This window comes from Vipera ursinii (genome assembly GCF_947247035.1).
Source record: "Vipera ursinii genome assembly, chromosome: W".
Taxonomy (NCBI): domain Eukaryota; kingdom Metazoa; phylum Chordata; class Lepidosauria; order Squamata; family Viperidae; genus Vipera; species Vipera ursinii.
In genome coordinates, this window is record NC_139522.1 from 35,264,554 (window position 1) to 35,273,640 (window position 9,087).

Genomic DNA, 9,087 nt, shown 5'->3' on the forward strand with positions numbered 1-9,087 from the left:
TAAACCACTTGTGTCGGAACAACAACTGGCAGCACCAGTCACCACCAGGGCACAAGGGAAAATGAAGCCAAAGGCAGATAGCCAAACTGGAATAGAATTCAGGAAGTCTTTGGAAAGTGATGAATGGTTCCAGAAAAATAGACATGTGTGCACAATTAAAGATGGACTGCCATGGGTGGGGGAGAAGGTATATATACCTGCCACACAGAGAATCAATTTTGTGCAACTGTGCCATGATACAAAATCAGCACGACACTTTGGTTTTGTAAAAACCTTACACTTAACTAAAAGGCAATTTTGGTGGCCATCTATGAAAAAGGACATAGAAAGCTATCAATGCAAGACATATCCTTTTAATATGTGCTTGACCTTGATCTCTAATTTGCTTTACCAGATTTTCATCAGTCATTGAAAAACCAATTTTCTGGTCTTCTTTCCACCTGGCCTGTAATTGCCCATACTGAAACCAAGTTTGTATAATCTTTTCTTCTCTTAAAATATTATACGGCTTTAAATGCCATACATTCCTTTCCAAACTTAAAATTTCCTTATATGTAGTCACATCATGTTTAAACCCAACACTTATATTTTCTATTGCGTGTTTCGGTATTGCCCATATAGGTATCTTGTAATTTAACTTCTGTCTATACTTTTTCCAAACTCGCAACAGAGCATGTCTTAAAATATGTACCTTGAACACATTATCCACCTTCTTATCATACAATAAATATGCATGCCAACCAAATAACAAATCATGGCCTTCAAGATTTAATAATCTCACTTGTGTTAAATTAATCCAATCACTTATCGCTGACAAAGCAGCAGCTTCATAGTATAGTTTAAGATTAGGCATTTTAAGACCACCTCTCTCACGCATATCCTGCATAATCTTAAATTTAACTTGTGGCCTTTTCCCTGCCCAGACAAATTTATTAAAACCCTTTTGCCATTCCTCCAAGTTTGAATCCTTTTTAAGAATAGGTATCATTTGAAATAAAAATAAAAATTTTGGCAAAACATTCATTTTGACTGCTGCAATTCTTCCCAATAAAGATAATTGTAGTTTTTTCCAGCTATCCAATTCTTTTTGAACTTTTCCCCATAACTTTTCATAGTTATTTTTATATAACTTTACATTTGAGGGTGACAAATATATCCCCAAATATTTAACCCTTTTAACAATTTCAAATCCCGTTAGCTCTTCTAAAACAGCCTTTTGTGATACTGTCATATTCTTAGACAACATTTTAGTTTTTTGTATGTTAACCTTGAATCCAGAAACTTTCCCATATTGCATTATTATTTCCATCAGTTCTACAACTGAATCTTCAGGCTGAGTTACCGTAACAACCAGATCGTCTGCAAACGCCCTCAATCTGTAATCCTGATCTCTTATTTGAATTCCCCTAATTTTTTCCGAGTCCCGTATTTTAATCAATAATATCTCCAATGTTAAAACAAATAATAAAGGTGACAACGGGCACCCCTGCCTTGTACCCTTTTCAATGTTACATACTTCCGTCAAACTATTATTAACTATTATGCGGGCTGTTTGCTTTTGATATAATGCCCTGATTGGTTGTAAAAATTTATCCCCAAAGTTCATTTTATCTAATACTTTCAACAAAAATTGCCAGTCCAATTGATCAAAGGCTTTTTCAGCATCCAAGAAGATCAACGCTGCAGGGATCTGATTATTTCTTTCCAAAAATTCCAACAAATCAACTATATGCCTTACATTATTCTTCATTTGTCTACCACTTATAAACCCAGTTTGGTCACCATGAATTACTTGTTTCAATACCCTCATTAATCTGTTAGCTAAAACCTTAGCAAATATCTTGTAGTCCGTATTCAAAAGTGATATTGGCCTATAATTCTTTGCTTGGGTGACATCCTGGTCTTCCTTCGGAATCAAAGAAATAAAAGCAGTTTTCCAAGACGGGGGCACCCCTCCTCCCATTTGAATTGTCTGAAACAATTCCCCTAATGGCTTTACTATCTCTAACTGCAAATTTTTGTAATACACAGCAGTCAATCCATCCGTACCTGGCGCCTTACCCACTTTCAATTGTTTAATTGCTGAAAGAATTTCTTCCTCAGTTATCAATTGATTCATCTCTTCCTTTTGTTCTTGTGTAAGAACAGGAATATTAGCGTTCATCAAATATTCATCAATATCTGCCTCACTAATCTTATCTCTAGCATATAACTTAGAGTAAAAATCAACAAAAGTCTTCTTAATAAGACTCTGCTGATACACTACCTTACCCTTATATTCTATTCTATCTCTATTAGAAGCCCTTTGCTTCTTCCTTAACAAATAAGCAAACCATCTACCTGGTTTATTGGCATTGCAAAAAGTATTATGTCTAACATACCGTAAGTTAGTTGCCACTTGATCAGCCATCAACTTGTCAAACTGTCCCCTTAATAAATTAATTACCTCTTTAATCTTCACATCCGATGGATTCAAAATTAAAACCTTTTCTTTTTCCCTAATTTCATTCTCTAATTCCTTCCTCCTGAATTCCAGATTGCGTCTATATTTGTTATTCAAATATATTAATACACCTCTCATATAAGCTTTACTAGCATCCCAGACCATTTCAATAGAAGTGCCTTTATGGGCTTCCGGTGGCGGTGCGGCGCCGGAGACAGCCTTTTCGGGCTGCCCGCGGCTCAGCTGTGTTGTTTTCACCTGAAACAGCGCCGATCAGCTGTTCGGGTGAATTTGAAGCCCCCTCCTCGGGAGAAGAGGAGGGGGTGAGGCCCCAGGTAGGGGTTGAGTTCTCCGGGGCCGCCTGAGCTTAAAGCTTGGGCGGCTGAAGGATTGAACTCCCCCGAAGCCTGGGTTGCTCCCAGCTGTTCAGCGTCTCTGCTCCGTGATCTTTGGAGCGGAGCCAGGCGTTTGCGACCACCCCTGCCAGAAGGAAAGACTATGGAATAAAAGGAGCAGGCAGAGCGGTACAGGAGGAAAAGGTGAAGAGGACTTTTATTGCTGCTTTCTAGCTTAATGGACTTTATAAACTTAAAGTGAAAGTGCGTAGTAAGTGAAAGTAAAGATGGCGGCTAAACCTCCCCCAAAAACTCTTCAGAGTGCTGGAACTTCTCCGGTGCAACAGTCATCATTGCAAGCGTTGCTTCCTCCTGCTGTATTGACACCGAAGGATTTACAAGATGCTCTTGAAAAACATGTCCAGGTAATTCTGGAATCAATGGGTGATAAATTTGCAAAGATTGAGGAGAAATTGGAGAAATTGGAGGAGCGAATAGAAGAGAGGATGGAAGAGAAGTTTAGTGTGATGAAGGTAGACATTTTGTCTTCAGTGCATAGAGTGGCTGAATGTGTGCAAGATCTGGATGAAAAAGTGGAAGATTTGACTCAAAAGAATGCCATATTAGAAGCAAAAGTACTGGAGAATGAAGATTTAAGAGACAAAATGGACAGAGAACTAAGTCTTGCTCAATATTACCAGATGCAGTATGCTGTTAGAATCAGAGGCTTAAAAGAGAATATTAAGGAAGACCTAAAGCAGCTGATTTCTGAGGCTCTGGAAGTAGTATTGGGTCAGCCAGCATCTGAAATAAAGGGAGGCATGGATAAAGTGTTTCGTGTGAATTCATGGATTGCTAGACAGAGAAAGCTACCTAGAGATGTGGTGGTTTATTTTTCAAAGAGGGAAACTAGAGATGAAGTTATTCAAGCTGCCTATGATACTAAAGTTGTGATTGCTGATCAAGAAGTTTTGGTTCTAAAAGAAATTCCTCCAAAGATTTTAAGGAGAAGGAAGGATTTTACATTTCTTGTGCAAGAGCTCAAACAACGTGATATAAGGTTCAGATGGGAGATTCCAGCTGGATTGGTGGTGATGTATGAAGGTAAAAGGTACCGTCTGGCCACTGTGATGCAAGCGCGTGATTTTTACAATAATGTTTTAAAAGCAACCCCATTATCACTTCTGGAAGCTGCAAAGGGATCTGGAGAAGGAGAACATCAAGAGGCTGAAGCTGGACAGACAGAGGAGAATGGTGCTGGAGGAGACCAAGCTACAACTTCTTTGGATGATCCTGGAGAGCAGAGGGTGACGCGTGCTGCTTTAAAAAGAGCAAAAAAAATAAAAGAACAAGATCAGCAGAAGTCTACGGAACTTCCAAAACGTACTTACAGCCAAGCAGTGGGAGGAGCACGGCCTAAAAAAGATAGTCCTATTACAGAAGTGCTCCAAGAACTTTGGGATGATATGCATGGCAACTAAATTTTTAACTTGGAACGTTAATGGACTAAACTCACCACAGAAGAGGAAGAAAGTCTTTCAATATTTAAAACAATTCAAGATAGATGTTATATGTTTGCAAGAAACACATATTAGGGCTGTGGACCAAAAGTATTTATTGAACTCAAGGTTGGGCACGCAATTTGTTGCTTCTGCAATGAATAAGAAAAATGGAGTGGTTGTCTATGTTAAAAGTGCTTTAACAGCGGACTTAATTGAAGCAGATAAGCATGGAAGATATGTTATGATAGAGTTGCTGCTAGAAGGTAAAAAGACGCTTTTAGTTGGATTATATGCTCCTAATCAACAACAAGCTGACTTTTTTAGTTCACTTCATACAAAGCTTACTCAGTTGGATTATAAATCTTTTATTTTTATGGGGGATTGGAACGGTGTTTTGGATGTACAGATGGACAAGGCTGGAGCTTTTAAGCGCGTCCCAAGTCATGCTAGACTGCCTAAATCTTTTTTTGAAATGAAGGATGACTTGGAACTGCGAGATATTTGGCGTGAAAGACATTCGCATGAAAGGGATTATACTTTTTTTTCTGACAGACATCAATCTTTTTCCAGGATCGATTTTATTTTGTTGACTAATGACTTTTTTTCAAGGATTAAGAAGGTGAAGATATGTGCAAGAACTATTTCTGATCATAGCCCAGTCTGGCTAGAGATTAATAAGGAGAATAGAGATAGGCGCTCGTGGCGCGTAAATGAGAATTTGTTTAGAAATCAGAGAAATGTGGAAGAATGTAAACAGCGGATGAAGGATTTTTTTGAAATTAATATGAATAAGGGCACCTCTATGGACATGGTTTGGGATGCTAGCAAGGCCTATATGAGAGGGGTGTTGATATATATGAACAATAAACATAGACGAGCTGTGGAAGCCAGGAGGAAAGAATTGGAGAATGAAATAAAGGAAAAAGAAAAGGCTTTGATTTTGAATCCAGAGGATGTGAAGACTAAGGAGGCTATTAAGCTGTTAAGAGGACAATTTGATAAATTAATGGCTGACCAAGTGGCAACCAATTTGCGGTTTGCCAGGCATAATACCTTTTGCAACGCTAACAAACCAGGTAGATGGCTAGCTTATAGACTGAGGAAAAAGCAAAGGGCTTCTAATATAGACAAAATTGAGCATAAAGGAAGGGTTGTGTTTCAACAGGACCTTATTAAGGATGCTTTTGTGGATTTTTATTCTAAATTATATGCTAAGGAGAAGATTAATGAAAAAGACATTGATGTATATTTGGAGAATGCTAGCATCCCGGTTCTTATGCAAGTACAAAAAGAGGGGATTAATCAATTGATTACAGAAGAAGAAATTTTTATAGCAATTAAGGAATTGAAGGTGGATAAAGCACCAGGTATGGATGGTTTGACTGCGGCTTATTACAAAAATTTACAATTAGAGATGATAAAACCATTAAAGGAACTGTTCCAGACAATCCAGAGGGGGGGAAAGGTGCCTCCGTCTTGGAGAACTGCTTTTATTTCTTTGATTCCGAAGGAAGACCAAGATGCTACTCAAGTTAAAAATTATAGACCGATATCGCTCTTAAATACAGATTACAAGATATTTGCTAAGGTGTTGGCTAACAGACTGATGAGGGTTCTGCAACAGGTGATTCATGGGGACCAAACGGGGTTTATTAGTGGTAGGCAAATGAAAAATAATGTGAGGCATATAGTTGATGTGTTAGAGTTTTTGGAAAGGAACAACCAGATCCCTGCGGCACTAATCTTTTTAGATGCTGAAAAAGCTTTTGATCAACTGAATTGGCAATTTTTGATGAAAGTTCTAGATAAAATGGATTTTGGGGAAAAATTTTTACAACTGATTAGGGCATTATATCAAAAACAAACTGCCCGAATTATAGTTAATAATAGCCTGACAGAAGCATGTAATATTGAGAAGGGCACAAGGCAAGGGTGTCCGTTATCGCCCTTGTTATTTGTGTTAACATTAGAGATATTATTGGTTAAAATACGGAATTCGGAAAAAATTAAGGGTATACAAATTAGAGATCAGGATTATAGATTGAGAGCATTCGCAGATGATCTGGTTGTTACAGTGACCCAGCCAGAGAACTCTGTTGTGGACCTGATGGAGATAATAACACAATATGGGAAGGTTTCTGGATTTAAAGTTAATATACAGAAAACCAAAATTCTGGCCAAAAACATGACAGTTTCGCAAAAGGCTCTCTTAGAAGGATTAACTGGATTTGAGATTGTTAAAAGGGTTAAATATCTGGGGGTGCTTTTGTCGCCCTCTAATACAAAGTTATACAAAAATAACTATGAAAAACTATGGGGGAAAATTCAAAAAGAGATGGAGAGTTGGGAAAAATTGCAATTGTCTTTGTTGGGACGGATCGCAGCAGTGAAAATGAATGTCCTGCCTAAATTTTTATTTTTATTTCAAATGATACCGATTCTTAAGAAAGATTCTAATTTGGAGGAATGGCAGCGAGGTATCAACAAATTTGTTTGGGCAGGGAAAAGGCCACGAGTTAAACTTAAGATTATGCAGGATACTCGTGAGAGAGGTGGTCTTAAAATGCCCAATCTTAAACTATATTATGAAGCTGCTGCATTAGCAGGAATAAGTGATTGGATTAATTTGACACAAGAGAGATTATTAAATCTTGAGGGTCACAACTTGTTGTTTGGCTGGCATGCATATTTGTTGTATGACAAGAAGGTAGACAATGTGTTTAGAGTCCATATTCTAAGACAGGCATTGTTGAGAGTTTGGAAGAAGTATAGACATAAGCTAGACTGCAAGATACCATTGTGGGCAACTCCAAAGCACGCAATAGAAAATATAAACGTTGGTTTTAAACATGATGTGACTACGTACAAGGAGATTTTAAGCTTGGAAAGAAATGTCTGGTGTTTGAAACCATATAGCCTCTTGCGAGATGAGAAGATTGTTCAAACTTGGTTTCAATATATTCAGTTACAGGCCAGGTGGAAAGAAGACCAGAAAATTGGTTTTACAATGACTGATGAAAATTTGATAAAGCAAATTAGAAACCAGGGTCCAGCACATATCAAACGGATATATCTTGCATTGATAGAAATTGACTCAGAAACAGAACTTGTTAAAGATTGTATGATTAAATGGGCCCAAAATATCCAAGAAGTTATTACAATGGACACGTGGGAAAGGATTTGGGTGAGGAACGTAAAATTTACACAAGATCAAAATCTAAGAGAGAATTTTTATAAAATGTTTTACAGATGGCATTTAGATCCTAAAAAGCTTGCAAGTATGTATCCGAATTATCAGCCTAAATGTTGGAGGTGCGGTGACGAAGACGCAACATATTTTCATATATGGTGGACTTGTAAAAAGGTTAAGGCTTTTTGGATAAAAATCTGGTGGAATATGCAGAAGATTTTTAAGCAAAGGATAAAGTTTTGTCCGCAACTTTTTTTGTTGGGAATAATTACAGATGCTACAGTTGTGGACACTAAGTTGATGTTGAATTTAATTACGGCAGCAAGACTCTTAATAGGTCAGTATTGGAAGAAGGAGGAACTGCCGACTATAGAAGAATGGACTTTAAAGGTTTCTGACCTGGCAGAGATGGCAAAGATATCGGCCTATTTGAAAGATCATTCGCAAGAACGCTATATTACGGAGTGGAGAAAATGGATTGAGTATATCCAGAACAAATATGGGACTAAGAAGTTTCATGTAGCATTTGAATAAGTCTTCCTTTCTTTTTTCTTGTTTTTTTTGTTTTTTTATATATTTTATATTAATAGTGTTTGTAGTTATCCTATATGAGCTAGAGAGTGATAGATTTTAGAGCTCATGGTTGTTAGCATATGGATGTTTATGATTTTTTTCTTTGTGTTTTTTATACCTTGTACTTAGCTCTGGGAAGTCGGGGGGGTGGGTGGGGAGGGGGGGAGGGGTAAGGAGGGAGGGATAGGGGAGGGGTAGGGGGGATTGTCAAAGATAAAATGTATGATAAAACTTTTCAATTAAAAAAAAACATAGAAGTGCCTTTATGCATATTAATTTTTTAAAAATCCTTCATCTGTTTTTTACATTCTTCCACATTTTCCTGATTTCTAAATAAATTCTCATTTAGACGCCAGGAGCGCCTATCTCTATTATCTTTTTCTATCTCTAACCAGACTGGGCTATGATCAGACATAGTTCTTGGACAAATCTTAATCTTCTTAATCCTAGAAAAGAAATCATTAGTAATTAATATAAAGTCAATCCTAGAAAAAAGATTGATGTCTATCAGAAAAAAAAGTATAATCCTTCTCTTGCAAATTTCTTTCTCTCCAAATATCTCGCAATTCCAAATCGTCCTTCATTTCAAAAAAAGATTTAGGCAGTTTAGCATGACTTGGAATACTTTTAAAAAAAACCCTTTTGTCCATTTGTACATCCAAAACACCGTTCCAGTCCCCCATAAAAATAAAAGATTTATAATCCCACTGAGTAATCTTGCTGTGTAATAAACTATAAAAGTCTGCTTGTTGTTGATTAGGAGCATATAATCCAACCAGAAGTGTTTTCTTGCTTTCTATTAACAGTTCAATTATAACATATCTTCCTTGTTTATCTACTTCAATTAACTCCGCTGTCAAGGTATTCTTAACATAAACAACCACTCCATTTTTCTTATCCGTTGCGGAGGCAATAAATTGTGTACCCAGTCTTGAGTTTAATAAGTACTTTTGTTCCGTAACTCTAATATGTGTTTCTTGTAAACAAATAACATCATTCTTAAATTGTTTTAAATATTGAAAAACTTTCTTTCTCTTCTGTGGT